At 42.9% G+C, this 24,623-nt stretch overlaps 1 long non-coding RNA gene across 1 annotated transcript in view; it reads right to left on the bottom strand.

Moving 5' to 3' along the window:
• LOC129706275 (uncharacterized) overlaps window positions 1-24,623 on the bottom strand; it is a 54,632-nt gene that overhangs the window by 26,598 nt on the left and 3,411 nt on the right. Inside the window, exons 2-3 of the long non-coding RNA XR_008725030.1 lie at window positions 15,721-15,927; window positions 887-1,044 (exon numbers count right to left, since the gene is read on the bottom strand). This is a non-coding gene — a long non-coding RNA (uncharacterized LOC129706275). The remainder of the gene's footprint in view (window positions 1-886; window positions 1,045-15,720; window positions 15,928-24,623) is intronic.

Genomic DNA, 24,623 nt, shown 5'->3' with positions numbered 1-24,623 from the left:
AGGTTGTGTCTGTGGTTCCTTCCCTGCAGTTGATCATTGTTCCATCAACTCTGCAGTAGGGGTTGCTTACTAACAGTGCCTCAGTCTCTCTCCTTGCCATTTTACTGTCTCCGAGTGCTGAAAGTGCCCAGGGGAAGTTCCAAAGAATGTGGTGTCTTGTTAAAACACGAGTGAGTAATGGAGAAGAGAGTCACACAGCTGGAAAAAGGCAGAGCTCTGTAATGAATAATGTCATGAACCTTTGCTATGCACCAGTGACCCAGCCTGCAGACCACAGCAATGAAGCAAATCATTCACTGGCACTATTGCAGACCTCCCGCCAGCTGACCCCAGTATTGTCCTCACTGGCAAACATATTGTCTCCAAGAATGGGACATGACAGAAGTTTCATGTCAGCAATTGTTCAAACAATAAAACATTACAAGACAGTTACGTAAAGCAGCGCAGCGGGAGGCCGGGGGTAAAAGGAAAAGGGTGAGCTTGTCACCCCATGCAGAGCGTGCCTGGTCACATGTCCTTCTGTGGGCCATTATACATAGGAATTAACCCTCTGTACGCCAGGGATCGCTGTTAAGGCTAAAGTGGGATTTTCTTTCACTGCTGCAGTCGCTAGTGACAATCTAATGACAATCCTGAGCTGCACACCATTTATGACACTATGTTGCATCACGGTGTCATTGAACCATGTATGTGCTTTCCTTTCTCACACAAAAAGAACCTGTACCTTTCTTACATGAACAGCACTTTACTTTAACTGGTGCGTGTAATAGAATGTTTAAGAGCACAGGAAACAGCTGTGGAAATTCTCAATGTTAAAACAATTTTTTCCAATTATTAATCAATTTCTGATCTATATCTTTTTTAAATTATAACAGAATAGACATACCTTGAAGTCTGAAGAAGGGTTTCGGCCCGAAACGTTGCCTATTTACTTTGCTCCATAGATGCTGCTGCACCCGCTGCGTTTCTCCAGCATTTTTGTGTACCAACAGAACAGACATATTCAGCTTTCTGTACTCAGTGTAGTTGATATCGTTTGGCAATCTGAAACAAAAAGGAAAAATGTAGAAATGTCCTTCCCAAAACAATGTATTGGTCAAACAGCGTCTCGTGGGACAAGCAAATTAACTGGTCAGATTGACTGTTGAAATTAAGGCTTGAACATTAATTTCACCAAAGGTTACACAAAAAAGCTGGAGAAACTCAGCGGGTGCAGCAGCATCTATGGAGCGAAGGAAATAGGCAACGTTTCGGGCCGAAACCCTTCTTCAGACTTCAAGGTATGTCTATTCTTGGTGCCGATTCTTTATAGCGACAGATAGCACAATAGGGCGACAGATAGCACAATGAGGGCGACAGATAGCACAATAGGGCGACAGATAGCACAATGGGCGCTTGATGTCGTCCTTGGGCACATTCAGCCTGGAGAAATGAATTACCACAGGGCGGGCACACCGCGAGTTGACGGTTTCAAAGTGCAAAAAATATGGGTACTGTACACTGACAATTTAATTGAATCATTCATCATTCTGTATTAATTTTACCAATGCCTTAGGAAGATGGAAAATTCTTGTCCTCAGGTAAATTCCCGATACGATATTCAGAAAGGCAAGGACAGGTCAAAGTGCAACATACGGACAGCTGTAAGCCTTAGGTGATATGTCTACACATCTGCAATGAATCAAAGGAAGCGGTCAACATTGCTGTAAGAATTGGGTTAAAAGTATGATTCAGCAGAAGGCTGATGTTATTGCAGTATTTGTTAAAAAAGTCGATTTTCAAAATTACTATGAGAATTAAATCATAATTAGTGTCAAAAGTATTCTGCAATTTGATCATCATAGAACACGTTTGAATTTCATTCACCAAACATGTACAAAGAATAAATGATTTTATATGCTTATTATTCCTTATTTGCTGTTCAGAATGTGGTCCATCAGAGAGAAAATTATATATATTTAAAATGACTTTCCAGAATAGTCGACCCTGTTTATTTTCCCACACAACCACTGCAGTGAGAATGAGCATAAATTGCCACAGCGACCATAATTCCACATTGTGTAAACAAGTCTTGTTTGTTAATATGGACAAAAAACAAACTGCGACAGGAACTCAGTGGGTCAGGTATCCATGGAGGTAAACAGGCAGACGATAGTTTGCATCAGGTCACTTCTTTGGTCTAAAAAAAAAGAGTCCTGGCCCAAAACATTGATTGTCCATTTCCCTCCACAGATGCTACAGGATCTATTGAATTCCTCCAGCAGTTTGTTTTTGCTCAAGATTCTAGCATCTGCAGTCTCCTTTGTCCCTTGTTTGTTAATATAATGTGATACTACACAATTAACGACTAGATAAAAGCTCTCAGGAATAATTTGTGGCATCTCCTCATGTTCTAGCCTTGTGAAGTAAATATTAACAGTAATCATGAAATTAGGCTTTGCAGGAAATGGTAAACAAAAAAGCTGAAACTCTGGAAACTTTACAAAACCCAATTGAAAAATATATACAGTGGATTGCAAAAGTATTCATACCCCTTGAACTTTTCCACATTTTGTCACGTTACAACCACAAACGTAAATGTATTTTATTGGGATTTTATGTGATAGACCAACACAAAGTGGCGCATAATTGTGAAGTGGAAGGAAAATGATACAGGTACATGGTTTTCAATTTTTTTTATGGTTGTAACGTGACAAAATGTGGAAAAGTTCAAGGGGTATGAAAACTTTTGCAAGCCACTGTAAGGTGCACAAGATCTGTGCAGTTATCTGATCTCAGAGCAGGTTTCCTGTCCGAGCTGCTATTCTTGGCCCTTGCGTGCGTGCTTGCATAAGTATGGGGAATTGACCTCGATACAACATCTAGTGCCTGAATTGTGAGTACTCTCCTACAGAATAGTCAAGCAACAGCCCGATCTAAATGTACTCTAAAGATTAAAACTTACAGACAAACATGCAGGCTCCTCCATCACAAGTACTCCTCCATTACAAGACAATCACAGCCCCTTTTCCCTTATAACAGGCGCACAGTAGAGAGCATCTGTTTTAGGAGTCTGATATAAAGTATGAGAGCACATAGCCTGTCTTGCCACAGAGCAGAACAAGTAGATCAGGCAGTTGAGCTGGTATAAAAAATCGTCACCAAGGCTTAGAACATTAGAGTGAGGAGATTGTATTAGAGACATTAAAAAAAACTAGGTAGAACATGCAGGTGGAGTACAGCCGTAGAATAAATCTCCGAGCCACAGTGGAAGAGCCTCCAATAACACAACCCTCTTCAGAACATCTATCAACAGTTCATTTCAATTTAGTTTAATTTAGTTTATGGTCACATGTACCGAGGTACAACAAAAAAAATTTGTTGCGTGCTAACCAGCCAGCGGAGAGACAATGCATGATTACAATCGAGCCAAGGCACGAAGCACTTGTTCTTAATGCCTTATCACATTGACGTTTTATTAGTTGGGGTCGGAATGTATCATATGATGTTCAGTGATCAACCCCTGTATATTCTTGGTGCCTTGGGCATCAAATATTCTTATCCAACTCTCAGCTTTGTATATGCAAAAGGGTTCCAAATTACAAAAAATAATTTGTAAGTTGATTAATGTATGTTGTCATTCATGGTCAGAAGAGATTCTCTCAGGCTAATGTTAACTTCCTCTGGGTTTGGAGGGACGATTGCATTGACTTTCATTGACTTTGCTTCCTTTTCAAAATAGCCGTGTCTTTTAAAAAGCGCAGCACAGATAATAGATATTCCTTGCTTCCGCCCTACTGCATCTGCCAAGACACAATCAGACAGCGGGTCAATAACTAGTATAGGTTATGAATTGACCTCAAGTTGAAATTGCTGATCAGAGGAGGGTCAGTAGAGAGCATCTGGTTTAGGAGTCTGATATCAAGTATGAGAGCACATAGCCTGTCTTGCCACATAGCAGAACAAGTAGATCAGGCAGTTAAGCTGCAAAAGACTATAGTCACCAAGGCTTAGATCATTAGAATGAAGAGATTGAATTAGAGACATATAAATAAAACTAGGTAGAACATGCAGATGGAGTACAGCCGTAGAATAAATCTCAGAACCACAGTAGTAGAGCCCCCAGTAACACAACCCTCTTCAGAACCCTCTATCAACAGTTCAGTTTATGGTCACATGTACTGAGGTACGGTGAAAAGCTTTTGTTGCGTGCTAACCAGCCAGCGGAAAGACAATGCATGATTACAATCGAGCCAAGGCACGAAGCACTTAAGCTTTCTAGTTTGTGATCTAATTTACAGTATTATTCAAATTGTGCATAGAAGTCCTGCAGACCTAGTTCTTAATGCCTTATCACATTGATGTTTTACTAGTTGGGGTCAGAATGTATCATATGATGTTGAGTGATCAACCCTTGTATATTCTTGGTGCCTTGGGCATCAAATATTCTTAACCAACTCTCAGTTTTGTATATGCAAAAGGGTTCCAAATTGCAAAAAATAATTTGTAAGTTGACTAATGTATGTTGTCATTCATGGTCAGAAGAGATTCTCTCAGGCTAATGTTAACTTCCTCCGGGTTTGGAGAGCCGATTGCATTGACTTTGCTTCCTTTTCAAAATAGCTGTGTCTTTTAAAAAGCGCAGCACAGATAAGTGTAATTCCTTGCTTCCGACCCACTGCATCTGCCAAGACACAATCAGACAGCGGGTCAATAACTAGTAATAGGTTATGAATTGACCTCAAGTTGAAATTGCTGATCAGGGGAGGGTCTCCCCAGCTTGTTTAGCCAAAGATAAATCACATAATAAAGGCACTATTCCAGGGGCTGTCACTTTTGTATCTAATGACATGAAGAGGTCTCTACAATGAAACAACGCAAAATAAGATTACAAGCACACAGAGTGGAATCCTTAATCGACTGGAATGAATAATTTATCAGGCCATTCCATTTGCCCCGTGTGCATCAGCAGTGATGCTGTCAAATTATCAATCAGACTCTGTGCTAAAACCTGGAACATCGTCCAATTAGTGACTGGGAATGTAATAAACCTAAGCAGACAGCATGAGGGGTCCATTTGAAGACATCATTGAATATGAATTAGGTTTTTGCTGCTATGCATTTCTCCCTTTTGTTCCCGCTGTCCCAGCTGAACGTATCACAGAGAGCTTGCGCATGAATGTTAGCAAGAAAGACGAATAACTCTGAAGATTTACTTCCAGATAAACATCCACATAAGAAGAAGCGGAAGTATAAAATGTTGTGGACCATCAGTGCGTGAACTATCATGAGCTTAAACATCACTGCTAAATTGAGTGCATGAATATTCATATAGAACAGCTCATGCATCTGTGATATGTTCATAGTCACAGTCACACAGAAGTAACAAAAGCAGCTCAATAATGTTTCCCATGAAGCTCGTGTAATGTGGTTACCGTCGCAAAACAATGTAACTCTTTTAAATTCACAAATATCCACTGCCTGTTTGATCAAAAGTCATCAGATCCAAGCTCACAATAGTCTACCAGGTGCCTTCTATTATAAGTCATGTGGTCCTTCTTACCCTGACATAACTAACACAGTAAAAGACATCAAGGTCCAGATCATGTGGATAATTATAAATCTTGTGTACAATCTCCTAGAATCGCACTCCAGCCGATTCCACGCACTCAACAGCTTCCTGGTAGTTGTGGGATGGACTTTTCTTGATCCAACCCGACCACAGCAAGCAACAGCCACAATCCTTTCCTGTTCTTTGAAATAATGCCTTGAGTTCTTTTGACCTTTAGCAAAGGTCATGAGACTAGAATAAGGAGCAGCAACCCCAGACTATTGTTTTTCAGATCAGAGAACAAAACATTTCTTCGAGTGTAGCCGCACTTTAATTCAGCTGACTCAGGGCTAAGTGAGAATGGTGCCTGGGGATAGACACAAAATGCTGGAGTTACTCAGCGGGACAGGCAGCATCTCTGGATAAAAGGAACGGGTGACATTTTGGGTTGAGACCCTTGTTCAGGCTCAGGAGAGAGGGAGACACAGAGATAAGGAAGGGCGAGGAGTGAAAACAAGACATCAAAGGAGACATGGTTCAAGGTCAAGGTTAGCTAGGAGAAGGTGACAACAAAGCAAACAGAGATAAAATGTAACAGGGGGCAGTCAGAATGGTGGGAGAGCTGGGAAGAGGAGGGATGGAGAGAGAAGGAAAGCAAGGGGTTATTTGAAGTTAGACAAGTCAATATTAATACTGCTGGGGTGGGGTTTTGTGTATTTATGGTTCATTATTGCAACAAATGTTTGTAACTGCGGAGAAATCTTCGATTTCCTGGCACTCCTTGGTTTTAAGTTAGAAGAATTAGCGTGCAGCACCTGGTGCCATCAAGTAGTTTTAAGGCTGCAATTCTTTTGATTGTTAAGGATTAATAAGAGGTGATCTAATTGTGGAGTTTGTTGATTGAAGGGTCTAAATGGATAAAGTAATTTTAAGCTATTCTAGGGGAGGACATTAAGGATACAGTCAGGACAACCAAATGGTGATCTAATTCTTCAGGATTGTTTGAGGGGCTGATTTGATCAGCTGTAGTTACAATGCCCATTAACTATACACACAAACACAGGATGAAGTGTGTATGTAAAATAACCTCACTTTTAATGCAAGTCAGTACGGAATTGTATATCGTCAATTTCAACAGTGGGCATGCCAGCCTCACCTCTATCAAAGCGCTCCCTACTATTGTTCACCCATCTGCTCATAATTGCTTGATTTTAGTTGAATAAGTCATGTTAAAGAAATTACATTTTAGAAGGATTGCTAATTGTGCAGCAATTTATTTGACAAATTCACACACCAGCCAGGTTGTGTCCTTGTCCGATTACAAGATTATTACAACTGCTCTGAGTTTTCTGTATTTCTCAACAGCCAAATGGGAAAAAAAGCCACACACATGCACTCTTCACTTCAATAACATGGAATTACATGATTTGTAGATAGTGTGCATCACATCAAACAGCCTACTGATACTGGCAGTAAAGACTCCTGTATTCAAGGAAAGAAAGACTTGCATTCACCTGGCACCTCTCATAGCATGTCCCAAATCTTTATAACCGGTGGGGCACCTTTGTAATTCAGGAATCACATCAGCTTATTTGTCGTCAACTCAAGCCGTGTTTATTGTCACATGAACAAGTACAGTGAGGTACAGTTACAATGAAAATCTTGCTTGTAACAACATCACAGGCACATTGACACGGGCACATAATGCATACATTCTACAAGTCAGTGAAAAGAGAAGGACAAGCAAAGAAAAAACAAGACGTTGACACAAAAACACACAATTAGAAAAACAAGTTTGTAGTAGTGTTCCTTTGCTGAGGTACGATTGGATCAGTCAGGAAGCAGACAGTTCAAAGTCCCACAAAAACAATGGGATAAAGGCATAACGAGTTAGAGTAAAGGGGAGGTCCCACTGTGGCGATCTAATTGGCGAGTTTAGAAGAGTTTAGGAGAGTTTGAAAAAGTATCATGTTGAAGACCTCCCTTGACTACATTGAAGACTAGCTTCGACTAGCTTTGGGAAAAGTGGACGCCGAATAGTGGAGAGTGAAGATGACCTCCTTCGATCTCCCTTCGACTAGGTTGAAGACTATCTACAACTACCTTCGACTACAATCGATTACCTACAAATAACATGCCGACCTACTACGACTAAAATAAAACATTGATTTTTTTCCACAGCGACCTTTTTTTAACTCGCGGGCATTTTTCAGCCTGTTGAAAAATACGCCGCGATCTAGCTGAGGCCTCGAGTACGCAGGGACTACTCTCGAGCATGAAGGAGAGTTACAAAGACCTCCTAGGACTTCATGTCGACCATGCTGCGAGTACGAGTAGAGGGCAAACTCTTCTAAACTCGCCAATTAGGTCGCCGCAGTGGGACAGCCCCATTATGTATAGTTTAGAGATATAGCGTGGAGACAGGCCCTTTGGCCCACCGAGTCCGCACCAACTAGTGATCCCCGCACATTAACATTATCCTACACACGCTAGGGACAATTTACACTTATACCAAGCCAATTAACCTACATACCTGCACATCTTTGGAGTGGGGGAGGAAACCGAAGATCTCAGAGATAACCCACAGGGAGAACGTACAAACTACATCTAGACAGCACCCGTAGTCGGGATCGAACCCAAGTCTCTGGCACTGCTGGCACGTAAGGCAGCAACTCTACCGCTGCACCACCATGGCCGATAAGGATAAATGTTAGGCTGAGGGCTGGATTGAAGGACCAAGGGATATCCATCATCATACATTGAGATAGTGCTATGTGCCAGGACCTGTATTTTCAGCTTCTCAGCCAAGAGAGAGCACTTCCATTAGCACTCGAGGGCTACTGCGATGAAGTACAAATGAGGGGGGGCTGCAGGCTGGGCCTCTACTTCTTTTGTTAGTTACCCAATGAATTTTAAAATGAGAAAATACTGTCATTTTATAATAATATGTTATTATTTTCTTACTTTTAAGAAAATGTCTCATTTTAAAACTAATTGGGTAACTAAAACAATATTAACCTGCAAAATGCAAGCTTGTTATTTATTTTGAAGGAAAGGATCTCATTCTTATTAGTCATTGCACATTGATTTCAGGTGCAGTTTTGCACAATTGAATGAAGTGCTAGATTGGAGGAAGGTAAATTGCAACAGTATTTGGCAGGAGCTGGAGAGTAGATTAGGAGCACCTGTTTGGGGGGTAAATCCTTGTCTGACATGGGGGCGCCGTTTAAAGGCCAGTTCATTAGAGTTGAGGAACAACAGGTTTGTGTGAGGAGGAAAGATAAGGATGTCACGGTTCAGAAACCTTGGATGGTGATAAATAAGTGTAAGTTTAGCCGAAAGGTGAGAAGGAAACATCTTTGGCATTGTTATCAGGCTTCTGACAATCCTTTCATAATCTAGGATACTGTCCGATTCATCTCCATCTCATTGAGGACATTAGACGTTATCTATGGAACTGATGCACTACAATGAGCTATAATGCTGAGAATTATATTCTGTACTCTGCATTTTGCTCTTTGCTCTATCTACTGTACTTGACTGTATTTATGTATGGTATATCGGATCTGTTTGGGCAACATAGATTTTCACTGTACCTCAGTACACATAACAATAATAAATTTAAATCTAAACCTTCCTGTAGATTCCTTCAGTGGTGGTGATGTCAGTGCCAATGATGGACCAGGCATTGTCCACCACTTTCTCCAGCCTCCATCGTTCTTAAGCATTCAAATATCTGAACCTGAATATCTGAAAATATATCTTCTGTTTTCTTTTTCTCTTTTTCTTTTTCTATGGCTTCTTAACTTTTTTTTGAATTTTTTTGTGTCTAAGGGTCTTTTTTTGATCACTCTTTCACACACTCAATATACTATTTCACTTGCTTTACTGTTCTCCTTTTTAAAGTCTAAAATATGAAGTGGTACAGGAAATGTATTATGTTATTTTTGGCTTATATTATTGTAATGTACACTACTTCTAATAAATTTTTAAAAAAAGGTTTTTAATATATATATATATATATATATATATATATATATATATATATATTGTGTATAGTATATATATATATATATATATATATATATATATATATATATATATATATAGATATATATATATATATATTAACCATTTTTTTTTAAATTTATCTATATCTATATCTCTCTCTGAACCAGTCAGATTCTTTGTGAATCTTTGCTGCATCCTCTTTATCCTTACCATATCCTTCCTGTAATGTGGAGATCAGAACTGCACATAATATTCAGGGATCTATCTACATATACCCCTCGGTCTTCATGTTCTACAACACTCCCCTGGGCTCCGGCATTCACTGGGTCTCTCTAGGGCCCTGGTTTAACTTCCCAAAATGCATCACTTCACACTTGGCCGAGTTAAATTCCATCTGCCATCCCTGTGCTGGCTCTCCCAGTTGATCTAGATCTTGTTGTAACCTTTAGGTCATTTAGGACTGAGATGAGGAAAACGTTTTTCACCCAGAGAGTTTTGAATCTGTGGAATTCTCTAACAAAGAAAGGCAGTGGAGGCCAATTCGCTGGATGCTTTCAAGAGAGAGTGTAGCTCTTAGGGCTAATGGAATCAAAGGATATGGGGGGAAAGCAGGAACCTAGTACAGATGTTGGATGATCAGCCATTATCATATTGAATGGTGGTGCTAGCTCGAAGGGCCGAATGGCCTACTACTCCTGCACCTATTTTCTATGTTTGAACAACATAGCCCACTGCATAGTCACTGTCCACTGCACTACAGATTTTCATGTACTCCTCAAACTTGCTAATCATGCCACCTGCATTCTCTTTCAAATTGTACATGTATACGATGAGCAAGAAGTGGATCCAGCACCGATGCCTGCAGCACTTCACTGGTCATAGGCCTCCAATCTGAAAAACAATGTTCGCCGCCACTCTCTGTCACCTACCACTTTGTATTGAAAACCTGGAACCCATGTGATCTGACCTTCCAGAACAACTTGCCTTTGAATGACCTTGCATGACCTTGCATGCTAAAGTCCATGTGGACAATATCTACTGCTCTGACCTCATCAATCCTCTTAGTGACTTCATCAAAAAGCTCAGTCAAGTCTGAGGTTTTTTTTTCCAGAGTGTGGAAATGTCAAATACAAGAGGGCAAGTTTAAGGTTAGAGGAAGAAAGGGGACTGTGAGGCATGTTTTTCTACACAGAGAGTGGCGTGGAATGTGCTGCCAGGGGAAATGGTGAAAGCAAATGCAATAGCAATGTTTTCGAGACATTTAGACAAACAAATGAAATGTATTAATGATGTATGACTTCCATTACTGATGTGGGTTGAAATCTCATGCCTCTGAATTCCAGAACCATTTTTACAAAATAAATATAGCGTAAAAGAAAAGGTGAAAATTATTAATGGCCAAAACTTGAATTAATGGAAATGTTGACATTAGTAACCTTAGCAAACCTAAGCATGCTGTCATCAAAGTGCAGTCTGATTTCTTATTTGACAAATTTCATTATTTTATTTTAATAGGCAATTTAGTTTAAATGAAATAATGTATTGCATTGCCAGGATGAAGATTATTATAAAGTTTCACACATGGCTGAACCATGCAAGTGCCCGCAGCCAAAGGCTATGTTCCATTCACTTTCACAGATGTGGCTTTGTCAAAGTGCATTCTTCCCCAACAGGAGGTGAATAAATAGTTGACACATTCAGCATATGATAGTTTTTTTTCTAAATAAAGTCTGGTTACGTGGTAGTGTTTTCTGACTTCACTGGATAATGTGAAGCAAATAGCTCTCACATGTAGAGATAATTGGTAACAGTTGGAACCTTAAAAACAAAACATTTTAAATGCTGTGCCATATGTACAATGTTAGCAAAGCACTATTGAGTTTGGCATGTCCGTCTGGTAAAGCCAGCGTGGTGTTAATTGTAACTCAGTGCCACTTTTGCCTGCGAGTCAAAAGGTCAGGGTTCAAGTCCCACTGGAGGATTGAGCACAAGCTGCAGATTGGTACTCTGTGCAGTACGGAGCTGATCCAGCAGCATTGCAAGACCCCTCTTTCAGCTGGGATGTTAAACAGCCCTTTCAGCCACTATGTTAAAACAAAGGTAGGAGAGATTACTGGGGAGCTGAGCTGAATGTATTGGACAGAGACATGACTGAAACAGAATCCCTGGTTATTTGCACACTGCCGTGCAGGCATTAGCTGCTGCGTTTACTGCAGTACAACATAGACCATACCCACTTGCCTGGTCTATTTTTTTCCTTTCACCTGAGCCACGTAAGAGATTTCAGATTTCATTCCTGGACTGTGCACAGTTTCCTGGTGGTGTTCAAGTCTTATAATTCACCTTGGCCAGTCGATAGCAGGTCTACAGGGGAAATAAGCCAAGCTTCTTGCTCTGTAGAACCTGCTGTGGTCATGCTTGTCTGAATAGAGTCATAGAGTGGTACAGTGTGGAAACCGACCCTTCAGCCCAACTTGCCCACACAGGCCAACATGTCCCAGCTACACTAGTCCCACCTGCCCGTGTGTTGTCTATATCCCTCCAATCCTGCCCTATCCGTGCACTTGTCTAACTGTTTCTTAAATGTTGGGATAGTCCTTGCCTCAACTACCTCCTCTGATGGCTTGTTCCATACACCCACCACCCCTTAGATTCTTTCACTATTAAATCCTTTTCCCTTCACCTTAAACCAATGTCCTCTGGTCCACAATTCACCTACTCTGGGCAAGAGACTGAGAAAATGGTGCACTTTGGGGGGGTCAAAGGTCAGGGGAAAGTATCCAGTTAATGACAAAATCCTTAAAAGTATTGAAGTGCGGAGAGATCTTGCAGACCAAGTCCATGGCTCTCTAGAAGTGACAAGACAAGTAGATAGAGTGGTAAAGAAGACATCTGGGATATTTGCCTTCATCTGTTGGAGCATTCTGTATGTCAGGAACATTATAGGATCAAGTCAAGTTTATTTGTCACATACACATACGAGATGTGCAGTGAAATGAAAGTGGCAATGCTCGCGGAACAACAAAACAACCAAACAAATTATAAACACAATCATAACACACATATTATTTTACATAATAAATAATAGAAGAAAAACGTTCTGTAGAGTTAGTCCCTGGTGAGAAAGGCGTTTACAGTCCGAATTGCCTCTGGGAAGAAACTCCTTCTCAACCTCTCCGTTCTCACTGCATGGCAACGGAGGCGTTTGCCTGACCGTAGCGGCTGGAACAGTCCGTTGCAGGGGTGGAAGAGGTCTCTCATGATTTTGTTTGCTCTGGATTTGCACCTCCTGTTGTATAGTTCCTGCAGGGTGGTGAGTGAAGTTCCCATAGTGCGTTCGGCCGAACGCACTACTCTCTGCAGAGCCTTCTTGTCCTTGGCAGAGCAATTCCCGAACCAGATGGTAATGTTCCCGGACAAGATGCTTTCCACCACCGCTGCGTAGAAGCACTGTAGGATCCTCGTAGACACTCTGAATTTCCTCAATTGCCTGAGGTGGTAAAGGCGCTGCCTTGCCTTACTCACCAGTGCTGAGGCGTGTGATGCCCATGTCATATCCTCAGAGATGTGGACTCCCAGATATTTAAAACAGTTCACCCTATCCACAGGATCCCCATTTATACTCAATGGAGTGTACGTCCTTGGATGATGTGCCCTCCTAAAGTCCATGATCAGCTCCTTCGTTTTTTTGATGTTCAAGAGGAGGCTGTTCTCCTGGCACCAGAGTGCTAGATCAGCCACCTCCTCCCGGTAGGCCTTCTCATCATTGTCTGAGATCAGGCCCACCACCACAGTGTCATCAGCAAACTTAATTATTGAATTGGAGCTGAACCTAGCCACACAGTCATGTGTGTACAGGGAGTACAATAGGGGGCTGAGGACGCAACCCTGGGGCGATCCTGTGCTCAGGTTGAGGGACTTCGATGTATTCCCTCCCATCTTGACTACCTGGGGCCTGGCGGTGAGAAAGTCCAGGACCCAGGCACACAGGGAGGTGTTGAGCCCCAATTGCAGTAGCTTCCCGGCCAGTCTGGTGGGGACTATCGTGTTGAAGGCTGAACTGTAGTCTATGAACAGCATCCTCACGTAGCCCCCCTTCTGGCTGTCCAGATGGGAGAGAGCGGTGTGCAAGACCTGGGAGACCGCATCGTCCGTGGACCTGTTCGGACGGTATGCAAACTGCAACGGGTCCATGTTCCGAGGGAGGAAGGCGCAGATGTGATTCTTCACCAGCCTCTCAAAGCATTTCATGACTACCGAGGTAAGGGCCACCGGACGGTAGTCATTCAGGCAGGCTGGGGAGGCATTTTTTGGTACCGGTAAAATGATGGATTTTTTGAAGCAGGCAGGGACCACGGACTTGTCCAGGGAGAGGTTGAATAATGTAGTGAGCACTGGAGCTAGCTGCGTAGCACAGGACTTGAGTACTCGCCCCGAGATGCCATCGGGGCCTGCAGCTTTTCTTGTGTTCACCCGTGTCAGTGCCCTCCTCACGTCGTGCTCGGACAGCGAGAATGTGTGCATATTCCTCCCTTCAGCTTCGGTAGCCAGCCCGCTGTCGGTATTGTCGATAGTCGGCAGACCTGGAGTGGTGTTGCCCATCTCGAAACGAGCGTAGAAGGAGTTCAGGTCGTCAGCTAGGGAGGTGCCGGCACATGCGGGTGAGGGAGGGGTGCTTCGGTAGTTGGTTACAATCCGTAGCCCCTGCCACAGGCTTCTGGTGTCCTGCTGCTCCATCTGTAACTCCATCTTGTCCCTGTACCTTCTCTTTGCGTCCTTCACCGCCCTTCGCAGTCGGTAGGACTCTGCCTTGTAGACGTCCATGTTTCCTGATGCCAGGCCCGAGTTGTAGGCAGCGGTATGAGCATTCAAGGCCACACGAACAGACCTGTCTACCCAGGGTTTTTGGTTCGGGAAGGTGCTTACCCTTACCGTGATTATGGTTAGGCTGCATTTGGAATATCTTGGGTAATTCTAACACACCATTACATGAAGGCAATGGAGGTTTGAAAGGGGTGCAGTGGTGGTTTTCCAGAATGCTGCTAAGATAAGAGGGTATGAGCTACAAAAAGAATTTGGACAAACGTGGATCATTTTCGCTAGAATGTCGGAGATTAAAGGGAGACCTGAGGGAAGTATATAAAATTATGAGAGGCTTAGATAGGGTAGGCAGTCAGCATCTTTTCCCAGGGTGGAAATGTCAGAGACCAAAGGGCATAGCTTTAAATGAGAAGGGCAAAGTTTAAAGGAAATGTGTGAGGTAAGATTTTTACACAGAGTGGTGGGTGCCTGGAATGCACTGCCAGGATTGGTGATGGACGAAGATATGGTAGTGATATTTTAGGAGGCTTTGGATGGGCATATTAACGTGCGGGCAGTAGAGGAATATGGGTCATGTGCGTGCAGAAGAGTTTGACTTCACATTATGTTTGGCATGGATGTTGTGGGCAAACGGGTCAAATCCTGGGCTATATTGTGCTATGTTCTATATTCTAAGTTGCAATTGTACAGGACTTCATCCTGTTTTCAGGAGATACCAAAGTTGCTGATGACCACATTGCATTATTGTAACATACAGTGATTTTCATTGTAGTTATGTTTGCAGTAATTACAGCCTACCCGTCCCACTGACCACTGTAAATTTATCATGATCTGCATTAACAGGTGGTGAGGAATGCCTCATCCTGAAATAGTGGCAGCAAATTTCATACATACTCAGTATTGTACTTGAGTGTCAGCTTTCATAACATGTTCATGTAAATGGTAGGATTTTGAGCTGAATGTGTGCCATTGACAGGTCCATCTGATGCTAATTACAGTATGAAGAACAATTAAGCAGACTTCTGAAGCTGCACCGTCTTTTGAACCTTAGATCCAAGTATCCTACGGAAGAATAATGTTCAATCTCACAAACCCATTCATCTAAAATTACTTTGCCCACATTCACTGATCCACATTTAAAAAGATACCATGCAAAGGGATTTTGGGCAAATAGATCATGCTTTCAAGATCTTGTCTGAGCAGTAGCAAGATGCCGTGCTGTAATAATAGTGAACGGATTGAAATTGTCCAAATAATGTATCTAACCCAACAGGAATTCACAATGTGTATCGTTAGATGTGTTCAAGCATTTATAACAAACCAAAAAACTTCTCTCACTCTTGATGCTCTTAACCCACCTCTTCAATGAAGATGTCAGCAGCACAGTGGTGCAGCTGGTAAAGTTGTTCCCTCACCACTCCAGAGACACGGGTTCAATCCTGATCATCGGTGCTGTCTGTGTGGAGTTTGCACATTCTCCCTGTGACTGTATAGATTTCCTCTGGGCGCTTCGGTTTCGTCCCACATCCCAGAGTGGAGAGGGTTGGTAGGTTACTGCTAGAAATCTAAAATAAAAACAAAAACAGTGTTTCTGCATTTTCTGTTTCCAATACACAAGGCAATTCATGAAGTCATACAGCACAGAAACAGGCCCTTTAACCCACCAAATTTGCATCAACCATCCCACCGTTATCCCATTTTTTAAATTCCTCTCACAGTCATATCAACACATCCCCGATTCCAACATTCAACCAAACAAGTGGGGCAATTGACAGCAACCAATAAACCTGCAGGTCTTAGGAATGTGGGAGGAAACATAGATAGAAACATAGAAAATAGGTGCAGGAGTAGGCCCTTCGAGCCTGCACCGCCATTCAATATGATCATGGCTGATCATCCAACTCGGTATCCTGTACCTGCCTTCTCTCCATACCCCCTGATCCCTTTAGCCACAAGGCCAATGAACTGGCCTCAACTACCTTCTGTGGCAGAGAATTCCAGAGATTCACCACTCTCTGTGTGAAAAATGTTTTCCTCATCTCGGTCCTAAAAGATTTCCCCCTTATCCTTAAACTGTGACCCCTTGTTCTGGACTTCCCCAACATCGGGAACAATCTTCCTGCATCTAGCCTGTCCAACCCTTTAAGAATGTTGTAAGTTTCTATAAGATCCCCCCTCAATCTTCCAGAGCAACTGGGAGAAACCTACATGGTCACAGGATGAAATTGCAAACTCCACACAGACAGCACCGGAGGTCAGGATTGAACTAAGTTTTCAGGCGCTGTGAGGCAACAGCTGTCTGTGCCGCTGGGCCGCCCATCTTTTTTATTTCATTTTTTCCATCCCATTACCTTTCCCCCTTCTTTCTCTCCCTTCCCCAATTCACCTGAATAGATACCGAATGTTGTGTGAATTTACATCTTTCATTCAACCACAATGCTGCTAATTCTCCTTTCTCTGTCAGGATGCATTAATAATATTTTTATGATTATGACATATGGCTTCCATGCAATTAAAAACCAAATGAGTGGTACTTTATGCTTTTTTTTATTCCTCTAATCAATAGGTTGATATTCATTGTCAAGTTCCAGCTTTATGTCGGTCATTTTTGTGTTATTTTTGATCACAGGTTTCATACTCCCAACTGGCTTTACATTTCAGCATAAACAGCTATAACCTAAATAGCACAGGTTTGTAAAGAGTTATTTTGATGTCTCGTGGCTCTTATCACTATGTATTACACATTATAATTCTAGAGAAAATAGATCAGTGACAAATCAAGGTTTATTCTTTAACAAAGCTAAATTGAAAGGCGGAACTTGTTGTAAGTGTTGGCGGCTCTGTGTTGGAATTCCAGTACTTCTCAACCCAAGGCTGCGATTCTCCTGCCAATGTAATGGCCATTCTACTTTGGGATGTCCTCAACTGATGTCTACCTGCTGGAGACCAGCTTAGAGTGGTGGCTCCAAATTGGAGTGGGAGTTGCCAAGGCAGTGAATGAGAACAATGATCCAACTGACACTCACACCAGGTTGGACCTCATGAGTGATCGGGGAGTTCAGAGGGAAACAGTGAGCATTTTGGGATTCATTCTGTTTAGATAATATATCTGGATTGTTTTAAGTAATTTGCTTTAATGTCAAGCAGTTAATTGATATAATTGAAAGGCAGGAAAATTCAGAAGCATCAAAGGAGGATGAGGAAGAAGGTGGTTGGTTTACATAGAACATAGAAACATAGAAATTAGGTGCAGGAGTAGGCCATTCGGCCCTTCGAGCCTGCACCGCCATTCAATATGATCATGGCTGATCATTAGAGTCAGAGAGTGATACAGTATGGAAACAGGCCCTCGCCTACACCGGCCAACAATGTCCCAAGGGTTTAGCTGGTTTAGTTTAGAGATGCAGTGCGGAAACAGCTCCTTCAGCCCACAGAGTGCACACCAACCAGTGATCCTGCACATTAACACTATCCTACACACACGTCTTTGGACTGTGGGAGGAAACCGAAGATCGAGGAGAAAAGCCACGCAGGTCACGGGGAGAATGTACAAACTCCGTGCTGACAACACCCATAGTCAGGACCGAACCCGGGTCTCTTTTCACACAGAGAGTGGTGAATCTCTGGAACTCTGGAACTCTCTGCCACAGAGGGTAGTTGAGGCCAGTTCATTGGCTATATTTAAGAGGGAGTTAGATGTGGCCCTTGTGGCCAAGGGGATCAGAGGGTATGGAGAGAAGGCAGGTACGGGATACTGAGTTGGATGATCAGCCATGATCATATTGAATGGCGGTGCAGGCTCGAAGGGCCGAATGGCCTACTCCTGCACCTAGTTTCTATGTTTCTATGTCTCTGGCACTGTAACTGCAACTCTACTGCTGTGCCACCGTGCCTGGCCCATGGTTGTTAGTGTTTCTCCTCCAGATGCTGCTTCTGGCTCACTTCCTTACACCATTGTGAATGGGCAGCTCCATCACTGCACAATCTCACTACACAGGATCGAGACGGACTCCAGCAGATTGAAAAGAGCTTAACTCATACTGACCTCGTGGGTTCATGGTGTTCGCAGGTGAATCACTGCTGGCATTAAGCTCTCATTCCATTACCAGCCTGGAATTTACAGCTGTTGAAAAATCAAAAGGTAGCGCAGTTGCCTCACAGCTCCAGCAACTAGGGTTCAATCCCGATGATCTTGGGCAATGTCTGTGTGGAGTTTTCATGTTTTCCCTGTGATCCTTTAGGTTTCCCCCAGATTCCCTCCCACGTCCCAAAGATACGTTGAAGGGTTGATTGGATGCTGAATGGATGAGAACATTTTGGCTAGCATAGACAAGCTGGGCCAAAGGGCCTGTCTTCATGCTGTATGATTCGATGACACTGAGAATTTCCCGAAGGAAGTTTATTTTTATACAGAGTGGTGAATGCCTGCAACACACTGCCAGGGGAATGGTAAAAGCAGATATAGTACAAGACCAGGCATATTAACGGGCAGGGGAGAGAAATGGGCCATGTACATGCAGATGGGATTAGTTAGCACAAATATGGTGAGCCAAAGGGCCTCTTCCTGTGCTGTTTTATGCTCTATGCATGTTATATGGAATATGTAAGTTAAAACAATAATCTCATTGGTATTGTTAAAGAAGGAACTGCAGATGCTGGAACATCGAAGGTTGACAAAAATGCTGGAGAAACTCAGCGGGTGAGGCAGCATCTATGGAACGAAGGAAATAGGCAACGTTTCGGGTCGAGACCCTTCTTCTGACCCTCTGTTTTCCTTCGCTCCAGAGATGCTGCCTCACCCGCTGAGTTTCTCCAGCATTTTTCTCTATCATAGGTTTTGTGCTCACTTAAACAATGTCACCGTGCAGATGCTTTAAATGACCTCATTACAATGTGCTTCGACATAATTCTGTTGATGTTCAACTAAGGTCATAGAAGGCACCATCAAGCTCGCATTTATGTTGTTATGGAAGAGGACAGAGCCGTCCATAGGTTATGGCATCACCAGCTGTGCAACTGGCACTGGAGGAAGTCAGCTGTAATGCATAAAGGTGAACTGTGACACCCACCATCCTCATCTCTGGACACGCTGTGTGTAGGGGAGAGGGTAGGACTGAAGATATTCCTGGTTGGGTTGCTCCTATGCCTGGCCAAGCTGGCCATCCGTGAGTCATGACGCCAGGCAGAAGAACCGTGCGCCTGCCCTTCTTCCGGGGTTACGTCCGCGCCCGGGCAGTTTTAGAGAGGGACTACACGCTGTCCACGGGCGTCCTGTGGGATTTCCGGGACCACTGAGCACCGTGGGGGGGGGGGGGGGGGGGGGGGGAATGTGTCCTCAATAAGGATGGGGAAATAGTTATTTAAGAATATTTGTACTATTTGGTCTATGGTGGTGGGTTTATTTTGAATTCTTTTGTGTTGTAAATAGTATTGTAAATACTTGAATAAATCTATTTTTGGCTTAAAAAAAAAAAAAAGTGAACTGTGCACGGACAAGATTGGAACACTTTCCTGGTGGGTGTGCTGTCAACAGATATGATGGCCAGCATTGTCCAATCTAGGTCCAATCTACACATTTCTGTGTGTAATTTGTTCACTAAAAAGGATACTAACGGATTACACTCTGGTCCTTTAGCTGGCCACCTTCAAATTAAGTTATTGTTTAAGAAGGAACTGCAGATGCTGGAAAATCGAAGGTAGACAAAAATGCTGGAGAAACTCAGCGGGTGAGGCAGCATCTATGGAGCGATGGAAATAGGCAACGTTTCGGCCCGAAACCCTTCCGGGTTTCGGCCCAAAACGTTGCCTATTTCCAGAAGGGTTTCGGCCCGAAACGTTGCCTATTTCCTTCGCTCCATAGATGCTGCCTCACCCACTGAGTTTCCACAAATCAAGTTATCTTTTTTGCAACACGTAAACATGTTCAGAATGTGCCTGCATGTGTAGGAAAACAGATTCAATTGGAAGAGTGATCTGGAACACCCACATCGGGATGCAATCGGTGGGAACAAGCTTTGCTCATTCTTTTGATCTGGGGTGTGGCCGGATTTGTGGGTGGCTTTAAACTATTAAAGATTAAAGTGTTGGAGATGCCAGACGCTGGATTCACATGACATAACTCATACCAAGATTCCCTGATCTTCTTTGCTAGGCTGATTTATTTCACACAGGTTGTGCGGATAAAAGTTCCATAAATTAACAGAATCATTCAGTTCACACAGTTCCAAATAGCAGCCTCTATCTCTTGTTTTGCAATAGTGGCTACACTTCTAAAGTAAAGTTCTTCACTACAGCTTTTTACTACTAATTATTACTACCTAATTAAACTTGGCAAACCTATTTATCCCTGTCCACCAATAATGCTGCTCTATTAACATATAACATATAACATATAACAATTACAGCACGGAAACAGGCCATCTCGGCCCTACAAGTCCATGCCGAACAAATTTTTTTCCCCTTAGTCCCACCTGCCTGCACTCGTACCATAACCCTCCATTCCCTTCTCATCCATATGCCTATCCAATTTATTTTTAAATGATACCAATGAACCTGCCTCCACCACTTCCACTGGGAGCTCATTCCACACCGCCACCACTCTCTGCGTAAAGAAGTTCCCCCTCATATTACCCCTAAACTTCTGTCCCTTAATTCTGAAGTCATGTCCTCTTGTTTGATCTATTGAGGCACCAGAGACTGCAGATGCTGAAAACCTGAGCAAAAGGTGGAGGAACTACTGGAGGAACTCAGCAAAGGGAAGATTTAAACGTTATATAGGGAACTGAGGAAATGTCCCAATCCAAAACATCGTCTGTCCATTTCCCTCCACAGATGCTGCCTGACGCGTGGGGTTCCTCCAGCAGTTTATTTTTTGTTCAGTAGCGCTGCCCAACCTCCCAAGTTTGCCTCTCCCAGTATTTTAGCTTCACTTCAACTAATTTCATTTTTGTTTCTCATCCTACTGGAAATGTAATCAGGTAACTCTTAATTAAAGCAATCGAGCAAAATCAGGGATTGATGTGTTATTAATGTGATTCATGTCCATATGTTTTATGGATGTTAATGGTTTGATAAATCCATTTAGAAATGTTCTTCCTTATTCTGTGGGACTCATTATTGGACTTTGTTCATGAACCAAGGCAGAGCCATGGACATCAAACCAATGACGTGTACCCGAGGTGGTGCCGGAGATGATCAGGAAGGGGGCATTGATTGCTCCAGATTGATGGTTGATGTTAACCTAGCCCATGTCAGTTATGTCAGATTATTGAATCAAGAATGGTTACAACACTTTCAGCCCATCGCGTTCATGCTTCCTCTCCACAAGTGAGTGAAAAATCCTGTGACATTCTCTGGTGCTTTCAATACAACCATATGGGAAACCATGACAACTGATGTTTAGTTTAGTTGAGAGAGACAGCGTGGAAACAGGCCATTCAGCCCACCAGTGATCCCGTGCATTAACTACCCTACACACACTAGAGGCAATTTTACATTTATACCAAGCCAATTAACCTACAAACGTCTTTGGAGTGTGGAGGGAAAATGAAGATCTCGGAGAAAACCCACGCAGGTCACAGGTAGAACGTAAATACTCCCTACAGACAAGCACCACTTGTCAAGATCGAACCCGGGTCTGTGGCACTGTAAGACTCTACCGTTACACCTTGTGTCACCTTGTCACCTTGTCTTGATGTCTTGAACCTTTCCTTCTGAGGCACACTTGCTTTCAGGATACTCTCCTTCCCCCTGGATAAACCTATCTGCTTATCATACACCCCATTCTGTTTTGTTGTGTTAGAAACAAAGTGTTTCAGACACAATTGGGAAGGAGATGGAGATATTTGGCACTTTTCTTGAAAAGGCATTTTGAATTTCATAAAAAGAGATCAGAGGAATCTTATTTTCTAATGAGTTAGAATTCAGCGTTGGTATTTTATGTCGCATTGGGAGGCCTACATCTGCAACAATATGAAACCTGCTAACAGGCATGGCACCAGTGTCATGTCCAGCACTGCCGTTAGCTTAGCTTGTAGTTCTTACAGGGAAGAGTTTTTATTTAAATAAGGATGGGTCAGGGATAGAGGTCACAGACTTTGCAAGGATATAAAATCTATGGAACCTACAGGTTAATACATCGGATTTTTTTAATGTGCACTCTCATTCACTATCAGGTGGGCGCTAATGCTCATTGTTTACACCAGAGGTGTAAAAAGAGGATAAGTAAGCTATCTGAAACATCAGTAACTAGACAGTCTTCCTTAAAGGCCTGTCCCACGAGCGTGCGACTGCATGTGGCAAGCGCGACCTAACGTGGTCGCTTGAGCCGTATGGCCTCGCGGGGCCGGTCCCACTTCGATCACCGGAGCCGTATGGAGTTGTGCGGAGCTGGTCCCGACATCGCGCGGGGCTCCAAAAACTGACACTGTCCAAAAACTCTGCATGGTAACGGCTTGCCGGCCCGCAGCCACATTGAGGCTGTACGCACCGCCTCAACGCCGTACGCAGCGTCTTGATGGCGTACGCAGCGTCTTGACGGCGTGTGCCTTCGCTCGAACTTCACATCAACTCGTACGGGATCACTCGATCTCCACGCGGCCCCCGCTTCCGGTTTGGTCGCGCTCACCGCATGCAGTCGCTTGCTGGTGGGATAGGCCCTGTAAAGGGATCACTCGGCCTCCGCGCAGCCTCCGCGCGGCTCCCGCTTTCGGTTTGGTCGCGCTTGCCGCATGCAGTCGCATGCTCGTGGCACAAGCCCTTTATGCTCTCAAAAAACAGGAACAAGGAACCATTCCCATCAGAGAAAACAGAGACCAAATAAATACAAGCAAGATTTCAAAAATAAATATAAAGTCAAATAAAATTATACACAAATCTAAGTGAAGCAAATTCCTTGCAAATTCCTGACTGAGCCAGAACTTGCACAGTCATTCCTGTTGCATCAAATTCCGCACTAAAACTTTGACATATCCCTCTAATCTTTTCTTTGGATCATAAATCATATCTCCAATCACTGAAAATTATTTTTTTTTACTGTGACCTCACTCTGAAAACTCTTCTTTCAAGTTGTTTGTCCTGACACAATTGTGTTGCATTTGTGGTCGGGTGATATGATCAACCAAGAAAGTGAATGACTTCTCAAATATAAGGGATAGGGCAAACCGGGTCAGAAAATAGAAACAAGTTGCAATTTAACTTGGAGTAAAATGTTGGCAAATGCACATAGGCTTCAATTATCCCACTGAGGCAATGATGGAAAGGACAGAGAATTAGAAATGGAAAGAAAGAAAATGGCGAAAAAAAGGAGAGAATTTAGCTTCGAGCTCAATTCTATAAAACATAACAAGGAAGTGACAAAATGGGAGGGGTTCCTCTGCACTCTCCATGCAAGAGCAATTTGGATTTCATTAGGTCAGAGGAATCTTATCAATATTAGGTCAGGCAAACGGGTACCATAAGACTAACTGTGAAGATTAAATGGCATGTGGATCAGAGGTCTGAACCAATGATGCAGATACAAGAACTTGAATGTTAGCACACCAGCTGGGGAGTTTTTATTCAGATAACTAAGTACATCTGGAATTGAAAACTTGTTCTCAGTGATAGTGACCGTGAAACTAGTGGGTGTGTAAAAAGCCCAACTGGTTCATTAATGTCTGACAGTGAGGTCTCACTCGGTCTATCTATTAATGGGTCTGAAGAAACCAAAGTGCTGACTGTTAGCTGCTTCCTCAGGGCAGGTAGGAATGGACAATAAGTGCGACATGAATATCCCAAAAATGAATAGCCACAAAAAAAAAAGACAAGCGGAGATCAGAACCCGGTGGGAAATCTTTATTGATTTCCGGATTAAATTTTAAAAGAGGATTGATGACTTGACGTTCTTCCTGACAGGTTTCAGACAGCCCAGAGAGAAAAGATAATGAAGATGAATAGTGAAGGAGGTCCCGGACAGAGGAGAAAATATTCGAGATTATGTACAAAAAGGAACCTCCTCTGGATGATGTGAGCAGCTTCTATCATTGGTGAGGACTGCAGCATGGATGTAACCAGAGGTTGGACAGAATGAAGTGCTACTCATGAGTGGAGACCAAGTCAAAGGGACTGATGTGAATGTGAGAGGAAGGATGAGATAGTGATTAGTGCGTTAGACGGTGGAGTAGTCTGCTCTGATTACGATCAGCTGTCCACAGTTATAAGCCATAAGCATTTCCTGTTTACTTCTTCTCTATCTCCTTAAATGGGGTTTGACGAATTTAAT

The sequence above is a fragment of the Leucoraja erinacea genome, chromosome 19 (genome assembly GCF_028641065.1).
Source record: "Leucoraja erinacea ecotype New England chromosome 19, Leri_hhj_1, whole genome shotgun sequence".
NCBI classification, from domain to species: domain Eukaryota; kingdom Metazoa; phylum Chordata; class Chondrichthyes; order Rajiformes; family Rajidae; genus Leucoraja; species Leucoraja erinaceus.
Note: the sequence above shows the minus strand (reverse complement) of the source record. Positions and strands in the feature narration are given on the sequence as shown.